We start from the raw sequence: 23,734 nt of genomic DNA, 5'->3' as shown, positions 1-23,734 counted from the left end.
AAATGAAAATTGGAGTGAAATTTTTATAAATTTCAAAGTTTAAATAAAAGCTGTAAAGGAAGGAAGGGGAGAATAAAAAGTGTTTTTCATTTTGCCACTTCATTAAAAAGACAGTTGTCTTTATGTGGTGCTTTTATACTTTTATAAGTCATTATCTCATTTTAATTTCCGGGCAACTTAAATACAAGATAAGTATTCCCTCCACTATTCAAAGAAAGGAAATCTTGGTGTCTGGTCCTAATGATTCAATCGTCAAGCCCTTATTGTAAAGCAGGGTTAGTAAAATTTTCTGTGCAGGGTCATATCTATACTAATAAAAGCCTTGGGGGTGATCAGGCCAGCAGGGGAGGGTATTTGGGGGCAATCAGGCCCGCAGAGGAGCAGTTAGGGGTCAATCAGGCCAGCAAGGAAGCAGTTAGGGGGCAATCAGGCAGGTAGGTGAGCGGTTAGGAGCCAACAGTCCCGGATTGTGAGAAGGATGTCCAACTGCAGGATTAGGCCTGATTCCACAGGAATCAGGCCTAATCCTGCAGTTGGACATCCCCCGAGGGGTCCCATATTAGAGAGGGTGCAAGCTGGGCTGAGGGACACCCTCCCCAGTGCACGAATTTCGTGCACCGGGCCTCTAGTATGTATATAAATTCTTAATAAATTCATAAGTACTGTGTGAGTAGTTACTGAGTCAACATGAGCTAGATCAGAGTGTCCTCCAAAGCCTTGCTATGAGCAAATTTCTTCCATCCTATTTACCTTCTCTCAATATCAGAGTTGCAAGGCCTCACTCCCTGTGATAGTCCCATAAACATATCCTAAATTAACAGAATAGAGAATGTGTTTTTGCAGTATTCTAAAGGTCATAGGGTATCTTTTATGTTAGTTAAATTGGACAACATTTAGTTTTGCATGTGTTTCTGTACAATTAGGTCAATATGAGAGGTGCTGATTTCTTGTCCAGTGCTCTAAAAGGTTAGACCTTAGGAACTCAGCAGCTCAGAACCTAAGGTTGTGAACTTTTCTAGGTCTAGTCATACTTTTGTGTTTGTTTCCTTATTAATTAAATGAGGGTAAGGCGTCTTTTCACTTTTGGAAATGCAAATGAAATCCCCAATAAAGCAAATGAAATGAAACAAGGCAAATGAAATCCCCAGTAAAATAGAGATGAAAAGGACTTGTAGGTGTTTCTAGTCATACAAGTGACTTCAAAGTCTCTTTCATGACTGGAAGATTTTTCTCAACTTGAGCCTAAATTCCTCATGGGTTGGTAACTTTGTTTTGCTGGGTTTCAGAGCAGACCTCTGATTCATGGTGGAAAACAAACCTCATTTTTGTTTTCACCAAGTTATGCTCGCTTTAAAATTTATTGTCACTAAGAAGTGGTACAACCTAGTTAAGATCTCAGTCTCTGGACTCAGATGCAGATCTCTGTCATTTTCTGGATATTTGACTTTTGACAACTCTCTAAACCCTTTTGAGCCTCATTATTGAAATGAGGGGAAATTACATCCATAAAAAAGGCTTGCTTTCAGGATTAAATGGGGGAGATTCAAGCCCATATAATTTGTACAGACCTATACTCTTATTCAGGGTTGGGCCCATGCTTTCCTTAAAATTAATTTTAGTTATTTAAACAGGTTTTTCTGCCCTAAGCTACTACTTAAAGTCATAGTCTCCTTAGACTAGGAAGAATGGAAACATTGCGTTTACCTCTTTATAGCTTTTAATTATGTAACTTTGATTTTTTAGATTGACAGCATTCCCTGAAAGGTGCTCAGTCTGAAAATACTGATGTGAAAATAGCTGTTCTTAGGACAGGCAACAATTACGAAGAAGTATAGTGTGTATCAGGAATTGCAGTGAGTACTTTGCCAATTCTGGCTTCAAGGAAAACGATTATCACATTTTGAGAATGAAAATGCCTCAATTTACACTGGGCATAATTTTTTATTTCCTGGAAACATTCGGAAATGCAGCAGTTTGCAAACAAACAAACAAACAAACATTTTCTCACTAAACATTTTTCTAATTCTTGAAAAAGAATTGCTAACTGTGAATGCCTGGTTCTATAGTAATCATAGACCACCCAACCATAGTTTTTAAAAGGCCAAATATACAAAAGAATGCTATTGCCCAAGGTTATCAGAAGGAAAATAAATGGCTGTTTATTAAGTTATAATGATAAAAAATAAAAGTGGTCAGTCATGCTGGATTTTATTAGAATAACTACACTTAGCTATGACTCAACAATCCTTTTTTTTTTTTTAACCAAAATATTAAGATATAGATAGCAGAAACACAGAGGTTCTGCTTTGACTACAAACCCATATGTTATAGGTAGAGTTATCCGTTTCCACCAAAATGCACAGAAGCTCAACAATAAATGTGAGACACATCACATGTCTTATAGGTGCAAATTGATAATTGAACATCAAAACAATGAAGTTATCCCATTGCAGAGGTGCAAATTAGCAGTCAGATTGCAGATACTAGCAAGAAAGAAAACAAAGGGAAGGGAGCATATGAGAAAACCTATATTGTTGCTGCCTGCTCACGAGCCTATAGCTCAAGAAAGAGAAAGACACCACAGAAAAACAGAAGACATCCTAGGGATTGCATTCCCCATGATGGCTTTCTATGGAAAATATCTGCACTGTATGAATTGAAACTATATTTCAACTTCCCATTTTTAATGGCCGCAAATAACTACAAAACAACATTAAAAGGATAATGTAGTACTTGTACTAAACCCTTCACAATGAACAAAATTTATTTATGTATTAGCTTTGATCATTGTCACAAGAGTGGGTGTCTGGTTTGGAAATAAGTTTTAAAAGTTGTGATGCTCACATGTAGTGTTTACATTTCAAGAATGCATATAGCAAAGTGTTTTCGTAGCTGTATAGATGTAATAAAAATTCCACCTGAAATGTAAAAAATCTGTATTCTAGTATCATTATGATAGAATTGGTCTTTTTATTAAAATATACATACAAGTAAAACATGGATATATGGAAAAAAGCAAAATTATATCAGACCCATCTAGAAAAAGAAAGATGACTAACCTTTATACCAACAGGAAGAGGCTGAGAATTACCAGAAAAACAACTATAAAGACACCCTAAATCAAACAGCATAGAGTTTAGAACATCAAAAACTCAGAAATTTTCATCTATTATTAATTATGATAAAAAATTCTATCTCAGAATATTTTACACAGTGACTCTTGCGAAGAAAATCTACATCTTTCTGAGCTGAGGAAAGTTAGAAATAAGAACTAAGGCTCTAAACTTCCAACGAAATTGGGTAACCATTAATAAAATATTTCAATGTCTTTGTACATTTTTCTTCCAATTAAAAAGTCACATATTAAGAAGAAGACAATTTATTATTTCAATGGCATGTAAATATTTAATGGGACTACAATTAGAATAGCCACAAAGAATATGGAAACTTAGTGTGAGTTTCTAAAAAAATTATTTTCCTTGATAAATTGCATTTTTCACCTGTAATATGTAAGTGCACCTATGATAAAAATTCTAATAAAACTTTAGAAAAATTAATATTTAGGCTTTATTCTGTCTTGAAGATGAAATACTTTTATTAACCTTTCTATTAATCTTTTTATTAACCTTTTCAGTAAGCTTCTTATTAGCCAACATTGACAATAGCAGAGTAGACTTCCACACACTACCTCTAGTGGTCTTTGAGGAGCTAATTAGTAGATCAAGTCTTGCACAACCAGACTTTCTTTAGTATCTTGTATCCACTCTACACCAGCAATCTTCCTATCCACTGGACATCTGTAATCTAATTAACATCATAACCTTAATTCCCTATATCTACATCTGTGGTTGAGATGTTTCTGGTAACGGAATAATGTGGAAGCATGGATAGGGGCTAATCTCAAAAATCCAGGAAGATCACCCAGCTGGGGTCGATCAGGAAGTTACGGTTCCATTCCTGGTCAGGGTACATGCCTGGGTCGAAGGCTCGATCCCCAGTGGGAGTGTGTGTAGGAGGCAGCAGATCAATGATTCTCTCTTATCATTGATGTTTCTATCTCTCTATCCCTTTCCCTTCCACTCTGAAATCAATAAAAATACATTTAAAAAATCCAGGAAGATTCTTTAATCTTTGCTTTGGCTACAAAGCTCCAGGTGGAGCTGAGTTTTCTGATATAGATTTAAGTGGCTAGCAGTGTGTGTGTGTGTGTGTGTGTGTGTGTGTGTGTGTGTGTGTGTGTATGTTCTTTTTTCTGTATAGGTCTGTTATAATATAAGTAGGCTTGCCAAGAATTCAATAGATGCAAGTCATCTGGAAACAAAATCAGTAGCTCTAGGGAGTCTAGATGCCATAAATTCATAGTAAGTGGTAGCTAATTGGTGGATAAAATCTTAGTACCACTAGTCAGAGCATGAATGACTAAGAGCCTAGTGAAACTAGAGCACACTATCTTGGGAAAAATCACTAAACTTCTTGAATCCTTAATTTCCTCATCTATAACATTTCCACAGTAATATTAATAATATTAAGAACTACTTAACTTTTTAGTCTCAATGAATTTACATGTAAAACTTGGATAAGAAGATTTAATTCATAGGCCTGTTGAAAGAATTAATGAACAGTGTCTAATAAAGTGTAGGAAGGTAGTAGACATTAAATAAATTATAATTTTATTAAAGTTTCTACAAATAGTTAACTTAAATTGTTAACACAACATTTACAATATATTTTTCCTGTATGGGCAAGATTGCCACACTTTTTACAGGTGCTTCTTACAAATTTTATCATGAAGGAAATAATGATACCAGAGAGAATATTGTTTTCCTAAAAAATTAGTGGAATTAAATTTAAAACCAAATTTTGCTAAGCAAAAAATAATCGTGGAATAGAGGTGAAATAATCAATCCATTTAATAAAAACATAGTGTATTATTATCAATTTTTATAAACATACATGTCAGCATGTAAAAATTTTATTATAATGATTTATCCATGTTGTAGAATTCATAATAAAAACTTAGAGGAACCTATTCTAATTTTACCAGATAGATTATGAATACTGCATAAAAGTAAGCTTAATATTACTGGTAAAATGTGAAACAAATATGATGTGAACTAATTTGTTAAAATTGAAAATGGGGAAAGAAGGACAATAGTAAAAATGAACAAAAATGAAGAGGTGTTCTGGAAATATTTTTTCAGTTGTCCCATCATTTAATACTCAAGCTTCATAAAAATAAAGGGACATATACATAGGTGTATTGGATTCAAGTGTTGGATTTATGTTACCTCAGTGGACACAGTAAAAAGAAACACAGATAAACAATAGGTTATGTAAAAATCCCAATAAACAGTGATTTCAGATCTTGAACTGAGAGCTTAGCAGTGAACAGAACCTCCTCAACGTTGTTCTAATATGATCCTTAAGGCAGCAGAAATCACTTCATGGATTGGATTTAGATGTTAATTAACTCAAGGATAATGAGAACCCACATCTAGCAATCCATTGGCCTACAGGTTGAGAAATTTTGATTTTTTAAAATGATTTTCAGAAGGATGATATGTTCTCAAATATAATGATAATGCTTTGTCACATATAATACTTCCAGTGCTGAAAGTGTATTTATGTCCATTACCTCATTTAACCTTTGTAACAATCTTTTGAGGTGAGTAGGGCACGTAAGTATCATTGGCTCCACTTTACAAATGAGGAAATGCACGTGTCCACAGATTAAAGACTCACTAAGAACAATACACAGAACTTTAGCTAGAGCTGAATACTTTTCAGGGCAACTCTGAACTTTGCAGGTAGACATTTACCAAACATGCTTTAATCTCAGCATTTGGAGTTGCCTTAGATGTAGGTCTTCACTACTATAAATTGATGTGATTCAGTTTATTAAGAAGACAAGGTTTACAATTTATTCATTCAGTTTTTTTATTTTTGTCTGTTTTTCAAAATACAAACACTTTGATGGGGCTATTAAAATAAAATTTCAACACAAAGCCTTTGCCCAATTTATCCTTCATTGTACTTACTCCTTAGCCACCACTTTCACCCAATTCTTTCTTTTCTTCTGTAGCTAGGACATTTTTTAACCTTATTGTTAACATATTTATCTTTCTGCTGAGATGACATCCCTCTTCAGAGCAGGGGTTATATTTAGGCCTCTTTGTAGGTGCAATTTGTGTACATTTAACAAATATGTGTGAAACAGGATAGTAGCTAGTGGTTACTGTGGACCAGCCACTGTTCTTAGAACTTCTAAATATATTATTTCACCTGATCATCAAACAACCCTATGAGATAGCTACAATAGTTAAATCCATTTATAACTGAGGCAATTGAGACATAAAAGGCTTATTCCTTGCCTAAGGTTAGTTGTGGACAAGGCTAGAACATAAATCCAGGCAGTCTGATTCCAGAACTTAGGGCCTTTTATGATTGAATCTAGGGTAATACTCAGAATACCTAATGCTTTTATAGTGTCACTATGCCAGGTACTCTTCTAAGCACTTTAGATATATATTAACTCATTTTTTTGCAAATATTTCCATGTTGTAAATACTACATTCTTGCCATATACACAAGAGGATTTTAAAGCAAAGAGAGGTTAAGAAATTTGCCTGAGGTTGCACAGCTAGTGAATGGAGAATCTGGGATTTCCATCCAGGCAGTCTGGATGTAGAATCCATAGACTTACAGAACGGGGGGGACTCAATATCTGTCACTTGACCAAATTAAAAAAGAATGACAAATAAATGAGGATGGCAATTGATTAAATGTGAACTGTGATCTTCTGAATTGGTCAGCACAATTTCTTCCTCAAATAAAAATCTTTTTTGAAATGCAAATTCAGATAATAAAATTTCTTGCTGGGTGAATATAGAACAGGAGTAAGTTGGAGCTGAGAGGGTGCCTGATCCACCATGGCCACTGTGGGAAACCTGTTCAACAGGCCAGCTTTCCGGTTGTGGTTAGTGCACTCATTCCCTAGGACAGTAGGTCGATCACATTTCTCTAACACTGTTGATTAAACTTGATTTTGAATTTGTTTTATTGAAAGTTTAGGAAAGTTTCTTTCACCTTCAGAACTAGTATTTGGTATTATCTAATGCTAGAGGCCCGGTGCATGAATTTATGCACAGGTGGGGTCCAATCAGGACCGATGGGGCCAGGCCGGCCAGGGGGAGGGGCTGTGGGCTGTTGGCCAGCCTCCCTGCCCCCTGATTGAACTCCTGGTTGAGGGGACAATTTGCATATTAGCCTTTTATTATATAGGATAAGGCTGAGGTCATATTTGTCAAAATCTCTATCAAGTTTCTTTCATGTGCTAGCTTTATGTTTTCAGGGCATCTTAGGATTTCTTGAACAGTAACTAATCTCAAATACTCTGAATTGAAGGCGCTTATTTACCAGTTTGTTTTGATATCTTTGTTTACTAGATACATTATAATTTTTATAACTCTATGCCAGAATTTTATATCACACTGGCAAATAATTTCTATATTTTCTATTGTGTTCCTACGATTCACACCACTTTATTAACTGGACTAGAAAACATCCCAGGCTCTATTTATTACTTCTGTTAAAAATTTCTCTCTCTCTTATGAAGTTATTGCCCTTGAAATTATTTTAAAATTTTGTGTTAAAAATATAACCCTTTATGTTAGAGTAATTTCTTTTTATTTTAATGTTCATCTCTACCCCTTTTACTTCATATGCCATTAATTTTCTTATCTGAATTTTCTCTCAATGCAGGAGCAAGAAGGTATATTTCATATTCATTGAATTAGGAGTCTATAATTTCTCACTTATTTTACAAAAATGTTGCAAATTCCTTTTTGAGTAATTGTTAAAACATGTATGCAGCCCGGCCGGCATGGCTCAGTGGTTGAGCATCGACCTATGAACCAGGAGATCATGGTTCAATTGCTGGTCAGGGCACATGCCTGGGTTTCGGGCTCAATCCCCAGCCAATTAATGATTCTCTCTCATCATTGATGTTTCTCTTTCTCTCTCCTTCTCCCTTCCTCTCTGAAATCAATAAAAATATATTTAAAAAACATTGTATGCAAATTTTATAAACTTTTTCAATAAACATTTTACAAATTATTTTGTAATTGAAATTCTCTTTCAAATCTTCTAAATATATTTTAGAGGCCCTAAAATGTCATTTTATTTATTGTTGCAAACTTGAACAGTTTTATCATGGGCAGAATATTTCTTTATCCTTGAGTGTAAGGGTAAGAAAAACTCCAATTGTCAGGTGTGTTTTAAATTATCATAATATGCGAAGAAACTAAAAGAAAACATAGCTGCTATGAAATATCATAGTGGTCAATATCTTCAAGTATTATTGAGCCATCATTTTTTCCAATGAGATTAACATGTTTGCAAATTCTGCAACAACTTTATCCACAATGTTGGGTGAGCAGTGTTATCAATGGGACCTCAGGAGTATTCCCCGACCATTCCTACATCAGGATGGTTAGCAGTGACTTAGATATACATGAAAGTGCTTGGGAACCATACAAACATAATTTACTATCTCCAACTCAACTTCTCTTAGTCAAATCCCCCAAATTTCTGAAACCACTCCAAAGCCACTCAAAGGATAGGAAAATGTATGAAGGATGCAATTGGAAGAGAAAAAGATAGCATTCTTAACCAATTACTGCTTAAAAAAAAATCACAACTTTGAAAATTTGAGGTATGATGAAGTGAATACATTTCTAGGGTCCTTCTCAAGGGCAGAAGGGTGCAGTGCAAGTGAGAGGTCTTGAAGCTTAAGCTTCATTAACTTCATGGTAATTTTGTATTTAAACTTCTTATTAGGTTGATTTCTCTCTCTCATATGTTCCTTATGTTCTCTTATGTGCCTTCTATAATAAATAATACTTTTTGAACACCCTTTATTTACCTGTGATTAGGGCTATACCCTCAACATCTTGTATCTGTTTGTATCTTAGAATATTTAAGAGATTATTTTAATGATCAAGCTTTGGTTGAATAATCAGAGCTAGAATTCTTCATATTCTTCATGCCTGCTATGTAGACTTATAAATGCAATCTTTGAGATGCCTTAACTTTGATGATAGAGGAAGGATATTAGAAGGACATAACGTTGTCTAGTGTAGTATCTCTTATGCCTGATGTCAGAACCACACACTAGGGGGAGATTTCCTGCTGATAGTTTGGTACTGTAAACCACAAGATACCAAGAGGTGCATCAGTACTGTTTCCTGGGTTGCAGTTTTTTTATTGTAAATGAGAGTCTGATCAACTAAACTGGGAGTAAGTAGACTGGCAGAGGCTTCAGAGTTTAAGAATGGGCCTTATCACAAATGTCTCCAAATCTACCATTTGGAAATCCTCATGGTGTGGATGAATATCTGGCAGTCAGTATTTTACATAAGCTATATTGATCTTTGTTATTACTCTGTTTATCTTGTTAACCTTAGAGGGCCAAACCCAATGGAAGGTGTCCTAGAACTGGAAACATTTAGTAGATATTCTACCATAGCACTTATCACACTTCTGTGCATCTCAAACTAAGCTGTGAATTCTCCGAGTATAGGCAATGTGTCTTGTTGATCTTTGAACCTCCCTCTCCCCCCATCACTTCTTCACTATACACTATCAGATTGCTTAAAACTTTGGCTTATACAGTTGATCCACTTCAAAATTTGTGTTTAATGAGTGAATCAATGGAAAAAAAAAAGAAATGATTGAATCATTTTATTTCTTCCTGAAATGTATTTTTTCTTATGGTCAATCTCATTTATTCTATGCTTATTATTTTAGCTAGAAAATTATATTGGAAAATGATAGGCTTATAATAAATATTTAAAAATTTAAGTTATCACTTTCTATATATCAAAGTGTTAGAGGCCCTTTTGCTTCCTTTCATTTATAACTCCTATAAACTTGGTAGGAAAGAAAAAGGGACTTCTCAATAAAACAAATGAGTCAAGTGCTATCTGCTATTTCCCAAGTAAGGAGATGATGATACTGACTATTGGCTCAAAGTATTTTGTTCTTTGGTGGATTTGTGAGTTGGGGCTAATCTATTTACTGTCTTAACTTTCTCATTGCAGTGCCTGTGGGTACACAAGGTGGATGACTTGGTTCGAGGTACTATCTGTGACCATGGAACAGAGCCAAGTTGTTAAGAAGACCAGGATGAAAATATGCCCAAGTTATTCAAACAATGGAGTTTTATCAGGTAAAAATTAATAACCAAAATGCTCTCTGGGGGCCTAAAATAAATGTGATCTCTGTTTGCATAGTATCTCTAACTCACTGAGGTTCCATGAAGATAAGGACTTTTTGTTATGTTCCATGTCGTAGAGTTATAGGTGGAAGGCAGACACCTATCACCTGTGATGCAAGCACAAGGCAAGCTTTATTGAGAAAACTAAAAGGCAGATGCTTGGCTGAATGATCTGTAGAAACCCCATGCTCTCAGCGTTGTACTAGGAGGGGTACAGGAGTAGCTCCCAGCTAAATGCACTGCAGAAGGGCTCTAAAAGAGAGATCTTCAAACCTTGGCACTCTACTTTTACAGAATATCTGACAATGGGGACTTTTGTGAATATGAAAGCACCCTTATGGAGGATGAGAGAGCAGGCTAAGCTTGGGTGCTACAACCAGTATAGGTGTGTATCAGTGTAGATATCCCCAAATCCTTTATTCATGTGAGGCAGGAGCCCTGGTTATCCAAGTGGTCCACAAGATAATTTTAGGACAGTGCCTGCCACAGGATAAGCACTAAAATCAGTTGATCAAATACATAATTGAAAATTACTGTTGTTGAAGTTTACTATAAAGTTTTTATAAGCATGAAATTGACAAGATACTGAAAGACCAGACTTAAAGCACAAAATATGTGGTAATCAGGAAGAATAATGGTAGAGCAGCGAATCGAAGAATCAGGAGCTATAATGAGACAAAACACAAACATGTGAAAGTAAAAAAGAAAGTCAGGCCTAAAGCAGGAGAGAGGCTTATAAGTTAGCTTCAAAGTACTATTTGAATGAAAAAGGACAACATGCATATTAATGAAGCTGAAACAATATTGAAAAACAACCCATTATCGTTACCTAGATTAAAAGACAAGACAAGATTAACACCTCAGACTTCGCACTAAAACAGAATAAGAATCAGGCTTATCAAACAAGCTCTCACTCTCCGCCCACTTTCTTCATCTTCTCTGGGAAGACTGAGAAAAACATGTTGAAGAAAATTAACTCTTAAAAATTGTAGCTGTAGTTATGAATTTTTGTAATTTTAGGGAAAAATCGGTTAGGGTAAGAAATAAAATGTGTACAAAATATCAAAGTTCTTAAACACTTTTAGAAAACCAGAAAACAATACTGTATATGGGTAAACGGTAGGGAGTGAAGACATTGGGGAGAGAAAGGTATATAATATTTATTCCTTTTCTAGAGCAAAGAGGAAGGGGCCAAGTATCTAACATTCTTTTACTGTACTTAGAATGACCAATCTTTAATTCCTTTTCCTGCCTTTCCGCAAATCTCTCAAATATTTTGTAATAGTTCTAAAGAACAGAGATTATACTTTTTCAAATAAATATATTCAGCCAACTCAAATTGCTATTTACTTATAATGTGGTAAAAGTTAAATCTCTCTCACTACCTATCTCATTGGACAAAGATACATTTCAGCTTGAAAGATAATACTCCAGAAGGAGGAGTCCATACAAGTAGAGCCCAACCACATGAACTGTTTCAACTAAGCTCAGCCCAGATCAACCGAGTTCTATCTGATCTGCAGACAAGAGTCTAAGCCCAGCCCCATCACAACCCAGTAGAGAGAGCCAGCCGCGATCAACTGAGTCCAGCCCCCAGGTAGATGCATGAGCTACATTGGTGCGCTTTGGTATATCCCATTGATATTTGTTGTTGTTTGATACATAGCATTTATGTGGCCTAATTAGCTGATATAATACTAAATTATTTCCAAAGTGTTTACACCAATCTATACTCCCACCAGCAATCTATGAATGGATGTGCTTATTGCTCTAAATACTTGACAACATTGTCATTATCAGTCTGTTTAATTTGAGGCACTTTGGTGTATACTGTTTTATTTTGGTTTTAATTTCTTAACTACTAAATGAGCAGTTTTTCATACCTTGATGGCCTTTTAGATATCCTTTTTTTGTGAAGTGCTGTTCAAGCTCCTTGCCCATTTTTCTGTTGGATTTTTTATCTTCTTACTGATTTGTTGAATATATTATAGATGTAAACCTCTTGTAAGTTATAGATATCTTCCATTCTCTGGGTTGCTTTTTCACTTTCTATGTCTTTCTGTGACCAAAAGTTCTATTCTTACTATATATAATCTGATTATCTTTTATTTCATGGTTAGTACTTTTTAGGATGATTTTATCACAGTGAGGGGAAAATAATCCTTCTCCATATTATCTTCAAGAAACTACATTGATTTCCTTTCATATTTACAATGCACCCAGATTTCATTTTTGCATATAACTTTAGTAGGAGTTGATGTTCAGTATATTTTTCCTTTGGCTATCCTATTGTTTTAGCCTCATTTAAAAAATATTTTTCCAACTGCTTTGCCCACTTATAATATTTTCATAAATCAACTGTTCATATATCCATCAGACTGTAATCTGTTCCATTGATCTATTTTTGAACTAACACCTCATTGTCTTAATTGTGGTAGTTTTAAATTGACATCTAGCAGAGTAAGTTCTTTCACTATGTTTTTTTTTTTAATGGTATCTAATTAATCTTGGTTCTTTCAATTTATATACATATGAAAGTCACTTTGTTAAATTTCATATACACACACTGTTTTGAAATTTTTATTGGGATTGCATCAAGTCTAAAGACCAATTTAGTCTCAGTCCATGAACATTTATTTGTTTTCTTTAATTTCTCTCAATAATATTTTTAAAAGTTCTGTATAAGAGTTTTATACATCTTTTTATTAGATTTATTCCTAGATATTTTACTTTGTGGATTCTATTATAAATTGAATTTTTTAAAACATAATTTTTCTAGCTGTCTTTAGCCACACAAACTTATTAAGCAAACATATTATTTAAATATTTTTATCTGTAGGTTCATTTGAATTTTGTATGTGTTCAATTATTCCATCTTAGAAATACAAACAACAACAAAACAAATTTTATTTTATTTTATATCTTCTATATGGTTTTTCATATCTTACTGCATGGCTTATGACACCAAAAATGCTGAATAGGAAAGCTAAGTAGACATTCTTAATCTTGTTCTAATTTTAGAAGAAAATTTTAGTTTTCCAAAGCTAAAATTTGAATTGCCCAATCTCAGAAAAGTTTTCAAGAAATATCAAGTGTAACCTTTGCTCTAAGCTTTTTGCAGATACTTTCATCCGGCTAAGAAATATTTTCTTTACTCTTTATTTTACAACTAGAAGCCCAGTGCACAAAATTTTTGCACTCATGGGTGTGTGTGGGGGGGTCCCTCACCCTGGCCTGTGCCCTCTCACAGTCCTGGAGCTCTTGGCGGACATCCTTAGTGCTGCTGTGGAGGCGGGAGAGGCTCCCTCCACCACTGATGCGCTCGCCAGCCATGAGCCTGGCTTCTGGCTGAGCCAGAAGGGGCAGCTCCTGCATCTTCCTATATAATAAAAGGCTAATATGCAAATCGACCAAACAGTGGAACAACTGATCACTATGACATGCACTGACCATTAGGAGGCAGCTCCTGCATTGAGTGTCTGCCCCCTGGTGATCAGTGCGTGTCATAGCAACCAGTTGTTCTGCTATTTGGTCAATTTGCATATTAGCCTTTTATTATATAGGATAGTTTTCCCACGAATGGGTACTTTATCTCATTATTGTTGTTAATAAGGTGTAATATGTTGATTCAACTTTAAATGTTAAACAAAATTTTTCTTTCTAGAACAAACCCTTTGTCAAGTTTTATTTTTCTCTTTATATATTGTTATATTTGTTAGCTAGTGTTTTGGTTTAGTGTTGGTTTATTTATGTTTATGAGTGAGATTAGACTACAATTTCCTTTCTTGTAATGTCCTCATTAGAGTTTGATATTAACTTTATATTGGTCTCATAAAACAAATTGAGAGTTTTCTCACTTTTTCTCTTGACTGAAAGATTTTGTGAATATTAGACATTATTTCTTCCTTAAGGAAGAATTCACAAGTGATCTCAGTATGTCTAGAATTTTCCTTGTAATAGTTTTACATTAAAGATTCAATTTCATTAATAGTTATAAGACTGTTCATGTTTTCTGTTTCCTCTTGTATACTTATATTTTGGACATTTTTTTTCAAACAGTATTTTAAAAAATTCAGTCTGGATACTTTTCCTTTTAATTGAAAAATTTAGTTTATTTACATTTAATTTAAATACTCATTTTTTGCTTCATATTTGTCCCAACTGTTGTTTTCTTTTCTGACTCTCCTTGCATCCGTGTTTTTGAAATGACTGTAAAATTTTATTTTTCCACTAGAAGTCCGGTGCACAAAATTCATGCCCAGGTAGGGTACCTAGGCCTGGCTGGTGATCAGGGCAGATTGGGGCCTTCTGGCTGCTGGCTGGGGCCTTCCTTTCCTGGCTGCTGGCCACTGGCCAGGGCCTTCCTTTCCTTCCTTCATTCTGCGCTGCTCCCCGGTGGTCAGCACACATCATAATGAGCAATCAAACTCCTGGTCTCCCAGTTGAACTCTTGAGGGGACACTTTGCGTATTAGCCTTATATATATATATGGATTCCTCTCTTTAGTTTGGAAGTCATGTGCTTTTTTACTACTTATATTTTATGATTATCTTGTTATAAAGTGCATCTTTTTCTTATAAAAATCTATTATTATTTGATTTTTCTTATCAAAATCTATTAATTCTATGCATATTAAACTGCATAGGAAAATATCATTTTTTATTTTAGAGTTAATATTAATTTAATTTACCTTTTACTCCTTTTGTTGCTCTTTAGTCCAGGTTTCATCTTCAGACTTTCTTCTGTGATCATTTTCTTTTTGCCTGAAGATAACAGGTATCAAATTCTCTTAGATGTAATTTTTAAAAAATGATTTTTTTGCTCAGTATATAATTTTAGGGAGGGATATTTTTCATGCACTTAAAGGCATTTTTTTGTTGTTGTTGTTGTGAAGGCAGTAATCAATTTAAATATTATTCTTGAAGAAAATATTTTTTATTTTATCTCCTTTTGAGATTGTCATGTTACTGTGCTAACCATAAAAGTGATTTTCTTGGAATATGTCTTGCTTGAGGTTCATAGTATTTGAATCTTGGGATTGATGTCACTCAGTTTTTTACCAAACACTGAATGTTCAAATTATCCTTCTACTCTATTCTAACCCTAAAACTGGCTCCTCCACCAGTGTTTCTCTTCTCTGTAATAACACCATCATTTGTCCAGTTGAAAGTACTCTTGATTTCTCCTTTTCACAGACCAGGTCCAATGTATCAGAAATTTTGTTATTTTAAAATATATTTGGAACCAGATCACCTCTCACCACTTACACCTCTGACATTAATCCAAAATATAATTGTTCTCACCTGGACAACTGCAGGGGCTTTCCAACAGGACTTTTCAGCCTAAGCAAGCCATTTAAAGCCCAAATCATATCAGGTCACTCCTCTATCTTTCAATGGCTTCCTTTCACACGTAGAATGAAATTCAAAGTCTGTATCAGAGTGGCTCGGCAGGTCCTTCACAACCTGTTCTCTGCTTCTTCACCAACACACGTTACTCCAGATACATGGGACTTGTTGCTCCACCTGGAAAATTTCAAACATGTTCCCGTCTCAGGCCTTGTAGTGTGGTTCCCTCTGCTGAAGCACTCTTTCCTATATTTTTGCATAACTTATTCCTTTAATTCATTTTATCTGACCAAATTTCATTTCTTCATAGATGCCATCACTTTTTTTTGTTGTTGTTAATCTTCACTTGAGGGTATTTTTTTCCATTGATTTTTAGAGAGAATGAAAGAGAGGGAGGGAGAGAAAGGGAAGAAGAGAGAGAAACATTGATGTGAGACACATTAATTGGTTGCCTCCTGACTCAGCCCGGGGATGAAACCTGTGATCCAGGTACTAGCCCTTGACTGGAATCAAACCCATGATGCTTCCACTAAAATATGACCTCCAGGTAGGCAACGTTATTGTCTATTTTTGTTTTTCTTATATGTTGTATCCCCAGAGTCTAGATGCCTGTTATAGTAGGTAAAAGAACCCCAGCAAAACTTGTTAAATAAAATAATTAATGGTTATTAGCATTTTTCATCAATAAGCACAATAGGAGGAACATAACGGAGTAAAGAATTGGTTGTAATGAAGAAGACGGTTCATTAATTTGGCTAAAGTGGAACAGGCTCTAATGTAGAAGTAGTATTGAGATCTTTTCAGCTTGAAAAAATAATTTACTTAAAAAGTTTTAATCCAGACTGATATTGAAGGATTGAATAAATTAAGGGATTTAAACATACTAAAGAGAAAACTTTTAATTGTATTATGACATAAATTATTATTAAGATAATATGAAATACAATTTCAATAGGAAATGTCTAATTATGGAAGTTTAATGACTATATATGCCTTTCAATCCAAAGAATCAACTTATCAACACTTTGTCTTAGTGTGTATATGTACATCACTCATCATTTAAATAGTTATGCCTGAAAAGAAGATATGTGACAGTTGAATTGACAGCTACCTAGCAAGTCAATACAATTAATTTAAAATACTGTTGTAAAAACCAAGAGACCCCAGAGAAATGTAAGATATTATTTTTAAGTGGACATTTTCAAAACTCCTGTTTTGTGAAATTCTTTCTAATATTTCAACTAGATTTCAACCAAAGAAATTATAAGTTGGAACTGATTATCATTAATCTAGATGAGCCAATGCCAAGTTGTGCCTTGTCAACACAAAATGAGAAAAGATGCATAAGGGCATCTTCTTAAAGATTCTGCATAGAGAGTCTATAATTTTATTTAAAATTTTTTATTTATAATAAATTTCTTTATAATATTATCAGTATCTAAGAATTGTTATATAATAGATAGCCTCATATTTTTGCATTAAGACATAGAGAAAATAATTCTCTTTAGGATTTCTAAATGATTGTGTCTTCACCATTAAGTGAGAGTTCTTATTTCACAAGAATTTCCATTGGTGTAATTTTACAACATATAAACATGGAAAATTTGGGAGTGGGCTTGTTAATTAATTACTCTAAGTTTGTAGATGGCTTCCCTCATTATTGCGTAAAGGAGTTGAGCGAGGGAGACTGTTCCTCACTATTATCTATTTAATCTTTATTGATCTTATAAACATTGAGTGTCCACTCTTTGAGAGTCACTATATTAGGAGGTAAGGCTACCAAAAACATAACATAGAGTCCTATCTTCAGTGAGTTTATGCCTAGAAGAAGGAGGGGAAAAAAATCGATTTTATTACTGGTATTGGGCCACTGATCTTGGAGTACATGATGATTGGCCCTTTTTGTTTAGATTGGGACTTCATTTGATATTGTACCACACTACCACACAAGGACCTCAAAACTGTAATTCTCTCAGGAATTAACACTTATTAATTGACTACCATTTATAGAGATTAAAATAAAAGAAACCTTAAGAATGCTTAATGTGTACGCATCAGCTGAGAAACATGGAGCTCTTCTGAAAAGCAGAGTCAAATATACACAGAGAATTAAAAAAAAATAGACCAGCATCATACATATTGGCATTAGAGATATATCACAAGAACATTTAGATTCTACATTGTTGTTTTTAAAAACTATATTTTTATTGATTTCAGGGAAGAAGGGAGAGGGAGAGATAGAAACATCAATGATGAGAGAGAATCATTGATCAGCTGCCTCCTGCACACCCCACACTGGAGATAGAGCCCACAACTCAGGCATGTGCCCTGATCGGGAATCAAACCATGACCTCCTGGTTCATAGGTTGACACTCAACCACTGAGCCACCCTGGCTGGGCAATCTTACATTGTTTTGAATACAAAAACACAATACTGTTTGCAAACGCTTGGAAGGAAACCAACCAGATTAGGAATATAACAAATAAAGAATCTGTACACCTGTTGTGTCTCCGACTGACTTGAAACTAAGCAAACAGTGTCATAGCAGGACATGCTCCATGGCATTTATCTTCTTATTGGTGTTTAAACAAACTGGAGTTGCCTGCTGCCATTACTATTCTTATTGTAACTTCCAAAGACAACTGAGACCACCTGGGGGAGTGGAAAGAGCCATGTCAACAACCATGTGCCATGTGCTATGTTACATAGTTAGACACATGATTGTTTCAGGGAGGCTACAATCAACTGAGGGAGTCAGGCACATAAATAAGAAATCATTAAAAAGGCAGGGTGGCATTGGGGGTTAGAGGAGAACAATATTCCCACTTCCTAATCTCGAGATTGATAAAGTATGAGGAATAAGTAACTGAAAGACTAGCAGGAGGCATGATCTCCTCAGGGACTACTTAGCATTCAGATAAATTAGGGAGTTGGAGGGATATTCTGAGAAGAGGCTGATTATACAGGAAGTGCCCAGACTATGGGTGGCATTTCAGGAGGCACAGGGAGAGAAGTTGGAGACGGAGTGGAAGGGTATGACTGAGAAAATGAATTTCAGAACATCAGAAACTGATGACTCATGCTAGAGAACAGATTGGGGGCATATGTTTATGAAGATAATAGTGAGAGGATGAGTTTGGTGGCTATACCTCATTTTGCTTAGGATGATAATCAGTTTCTTCACCTTTGAATTACTGACATTTCGAGTCAGATAATTCTTTGATGTGAGCCATTCTGTGCGTTGTAGGAGGTTTAACATTATCTCTGGCCTCTACTCAGTAGATGGCTGTGACATCCCCCAAGTTGCAACAACCAAAAATGTTTTCAGACATTGGCAATTGTCCCCTGGGAGGAAAAGATCTCCCAGTTGAGAGGCACTGTGTTAGATACAGCAGCTTTAGGTTTAGCTATCATGTGGCCTCCAGTGATAGTCCCCAAAATAGCAGTTTCTATTTCTTCCACTTGGAGGCATTATGGAGAATAGATTGGAGAGGTTCCCTCCTGAAGGGTAAGGGCCAGGTAGATGGTACAGTAGTGATGCTACTGAGAAAATGTGAGGACTATGGAAATTACTGTAGTTGGTATCTAAGTGTTTGGGGACATGAAGGAGGAAAAGGAGTCACTATGATACCCAGGATTTTGAAGCAGGTGAGTGATGCTATCTGTAGGCAATACTTGGGTAAAGGACAGTGAGGAAACTTAGGCATTAAACATGAAATTTCTCTCTGAGAGTTAACATACATAATAAACAATAAGAACTTAGGCATTAAACATGAAATTTCTCTCTGAGAGTTAACATACATAATAAACAATAAGAACTTAGGCGTTAAACATGAAATTTCTCAATGAGAGTTACCATACATAATAAATAATAAAAAGTCAGAGTAGAAAAGAGGGGTTATTTTAAAGAACTGGAATGACTTCCTGAACATCGAGACTGTAATAAATGGAAAGCAGATGGAAAACCTGAAGACATCAGTGACTGTGTCAGTTAAGAGGCAGCATGGGTGTATGTGAAGGTAGAGGTGGGGCTGGCCAATGATGGAGAGAGAGAAAAAGGAATGTCATGAGGCAGCTTCCTAAGTGAGGAATATCAGGAAGCAGCTTCCTAAGTGAGGAGTTAGTGGATGACAAACTTTAAGAATTAAGATCCTTAGCAAAGCTTCACTCATTGTGCTTTATTACTATTTATAGAATAAGCCAAGTACTCAATCTTAGCCTGATTCTATCATATATTTAAATTATTTAATAACTCCTCTGCACTTATTTCATGCTTACTGAGCAAATATTTGGTTATTTGACTTCCTATATTTTTTTCTATAAGGAGATCATGTCCTGGTCACACTGATGGGAATATTAAAGCTACAATTTATTAAACTAACTTGGCTACAGAATTTATACATAAATGTTATGATATTGGTTTATTGTGAGGTAACATCTGATAAACTAAGGCTCCTGAACCTCTAAGGCTGAAGGGCAGAATTTGGAATTAGGGAAGTTTATAAGTTTTTACTTCCCTATTTTCCTTCTCCAGGTATCATCGCCTCTCCTGTTTCTCAATATATTTTTAAAAAATTATTTGTAGAATTAACTATAGAGGATCTAGGAAAAAGGGATTTGAGGATGGTGATGGGTTCCGATTTGGTGATGAAAGAATTGATATTCAGGGCAAGAAGTGTAGCAAACAATTAAAAATTGCTCTGGGGTGGAGACAAGGATTTGGAAGTCATCAACACATTCACAAAAAGCAATAGGATTAGGCAAGATGCCTCCAAAAAAGGTGAGTAGAGTGGGAAGATAAGGGTAAAACCCCAGGATAGCTAACAGTTAAGAAAGACAGAGAAAGGGAGAAAGATGAGAGGACAGAGGAAGAGAGAGTAAGCTGAGCACAGAGGGAGGAGTGGATTTCAGCAGCCCAAGCTAAGAGGAAGAATGTTTCAAGCATGAAGTAGTCTGTGGTATAAAAAAGAATATGGAGTTAAAAGAGTTCATTGGATTTAAACAAAGAAATAGTTCATCTTGGAGCGGGTAATTTCAGTAAAGTGATGGGACAGAGGCCAAAGTTTAGAGGTTTGACAAGTAGAATGGAATAAATGGGAGGTTGCAAATATGGAAGTGGATGAAGAAAATATTAATGCCCCGTGAATCTAGAACATTTTACACTAGCAAATGAATTAGTGAGGTTTTGAAGATAGAAATGACTATAGTGTGCTGTCAAGTTGTGAAAGGTATTAAGCAATCTTTCTACTTCAATTTCCATTCACACATGAAGCAGTCTTTCTCAACTCAGATTTTGTAAGAATTCTGCTGAATGTACTAATGAGTCCATTGTATGTGGTGGACTGAATTCTCTCCTTTGCATTTAGAATGGTCTCAGTTGTATACTATCCTTGGAAATATTGAGGACATTGTCACCAAGTAATTTTATGTGTTCTGGGTTATGCATTAGCACCACCTGGGAGAACGTTAGAAGTTCAGAACCTCAGTGGCCATCTAGAACTACTGGATCACAGTTTGTATTTCTACAATATCCTCATATGGTTTCCACCCACATTAATGTTTGAAAGGAACTTCTTAAGAGCAATGGTTCTGCAACTTGTCTGTAGGTTAGAATCACCTAAGTAGTTGAGAAAGAATACTGATGCTCAGGCCCCACCATCAGAAGTCCAAATTCAATTGGTCTGAGATAGGGTGTGGGCATGACTATTTCTTAAAAGCTCACCAAGTGATTCTCAAGTGAGGCCAGGGCTATGAACAACTGGACCTGAAAAATCAGAGCTTGAGTAACATGGAGCCTTGACCAGCATTTGAGACAGAAGTAGATTGACCAGTAAAATGGGGATGATGATGCTTTTGGTTTCTTAATTCAGTGGGGTTGGAGGAAGATAACTTACATAAAACCCATTAACTGCTTTGAGTTTCATAGAAAAAAGTTAAACTTATAAATGTTATATAATATAATTATATGGTAATGGAGGCAAGTATGCAAATGCCCAATTGAAACATAAAGAATAAGATACAAAATGAGATCAACCATGAGAAAGCTTCTTAGGAATTGAAGGGTCATAAAAAATAATAAAGTAAATGTCTGGGAAAACATATTTAAACTCTTAACTTCCAGATGAATTTTTAGCAATAAATTCACTAATGCCCTCCCAATTTTTAGTCAAGAGCATAGATACTAAAATTTCTAATCTAGCCCAACTGCTGTGGCTCAGTTGATTGAGTTTTGTTCCATGCACCAAGAGGTAGCCAGTTAGATTCCAGGTCAGGGCACATGCCCTGGTTGCAGGCTTGATCCCCACTAGAGGGTGTGCAGGAGGCAGCCCATGGATGTTTTTCTCTCATCAATGTTTCTATCTCTCCCTCTTCCATCCTCTCTCTCTAAAAAAAAATAAAAATTCTAATCTAAAAAATTTATAAAATCCTATTATGGTTATTATAGTAATCCAATGAGTTAAATAACCTGTTTAAAACACTTTGTACTTCAAAAGAAATAGAGATTTTTTTTTTCACATTTGTCTATCTAGTTAAGGACAATCTATATATCCATCAGACCAAGACTTGCTTAGGTGTTACTAAGGTATTTCCGTTGGTGTGAGTTACTAGTACAATGTGTCAATGTGTCATTTTCTGAATTCTTGTGAGGAAGTGTGCACACTCTGAGGTCATTACTTCCATCACTCTGAGGATGAATCATAGCTCTTTCCTCCAAGGGGAACTGGCCATTGTTTGCTTGACTTTCATTCTTTCCTTTTCCTTAGCTCATATGTCACCAATATTGTGATGATATGCTGTTCTAGACTATTTTTATTGTCCTTTATAGGATTCTAGGTTAAATCTTCATAAATATTTCCACTTGATATTTTTATGATGCTTTAACAACCATTTTCTCATTTGAGACTCACTAAAATCATGTAAGGCATACAGAGCAGAGGTTATAGTTTCCTCTTATGGATGATAAAACTGATTGATGTTCAAAAACATTGAGTTAGTTTCCTAATGTCTCAGTGCTACTTGAAATCACTATTTATTGCTAGTAATAGTCCTATTTCTGTTGAAAATATACAGTTCTGGGAGCTGAGCTTTGTTCAGCAATCTAAGTGATGCTTATTTTCATTTCCTTTCATTTACATTTTGTGTTACAGTTTGCACCATTTTTCTTTCATTCTCTTTTTTCTTCTCCTGTTTTCCTTTAACTCTGTCATTTCTTCTCCTACACACATTTCCCCTTTGCTTTATATTACAACACTAGAGGCCTGGTGCATGAAATCCATGCACAGAGAGGGGGGGTTTTCCTCAGCCTGGTCTGCTCTCCAATCTGCAAACCCTCTCCAATCTGGGACCCCTCGGGAGATGTCCCACAGGGATCAGGCCTAAACTGGCAGTCAGACATCCCTCTCACATCCCCCAACTGCCCTCCTCTGCTGGCCAGGTCTCGCCCCCAACTGCCCTTCCCTGCTGGCCTGATCGTCCCTAACTGCCTCTGCCTCAGCCCCTACCACTATGGCTTTGTTGGAAGGAAGTTGGATGTCTGGAAGATGGCCGGTCAACCCGATCACATTAGCATATTACCCTTTTATTAGTATAGATAGATTATGTAGGATAGGATTGCTTCAGTGGAGGGGGGGGGGGGGGAAGGAAAGCCTTTTTCAGCAGGAGAAGATGCTCTTGGCAGACAAAACCACATAATCCCTATATCTGGACTGATAGCCAGCCATATGTCCTATACTGCCAAACTGGTCATTAAAAAATTGAATCACTTTCTTACACCTTACACCAAACAGCTGTTGCCCTTAAAACCCTTCCTCAGCTCCCACCTTCAGTTCACCCAGATTTGGTTCTGATTGGTTGGTTTCTATGCCAGTGAGCATAAAAAGCCCTGCCTCCTAGGCAGCCATTGGCTCCTCGGAATTCACCCAGATTTGGTTCTGATTGGTTGGTTTCTATGCCAGTCAGCATCTCTGGGCCTATCTCCGGGCCTATTTCCGGGCCTGATCATAGAGGCGGGGTTGATCAGCAGCGCTCCAGGCTGCTGGTGAGCGGGCTGAACTGTTGACCTCTGGAAGAGAGAGAGAGGCTTGGCTCTTTATATATATATAGATTCCA

This window comes from Eptesicus fuscus, chromosome 7, assembly GCF_027574615.1.
Source record: "Eptesicus fuscus isolate TK198812 chromosome 7, DD_ASM_mEF_20220401, whole genome shotgun sequence".
NCBI classification, from domain to species: Eukaryota; Metazoa; Chordata; class Mammalia; order Chiroptera; family Vespertilionidae; genus Eptesicus; species Eptesicus fuscus.
Note: the sequence above shows the minus strand (reverse complement) of the source record.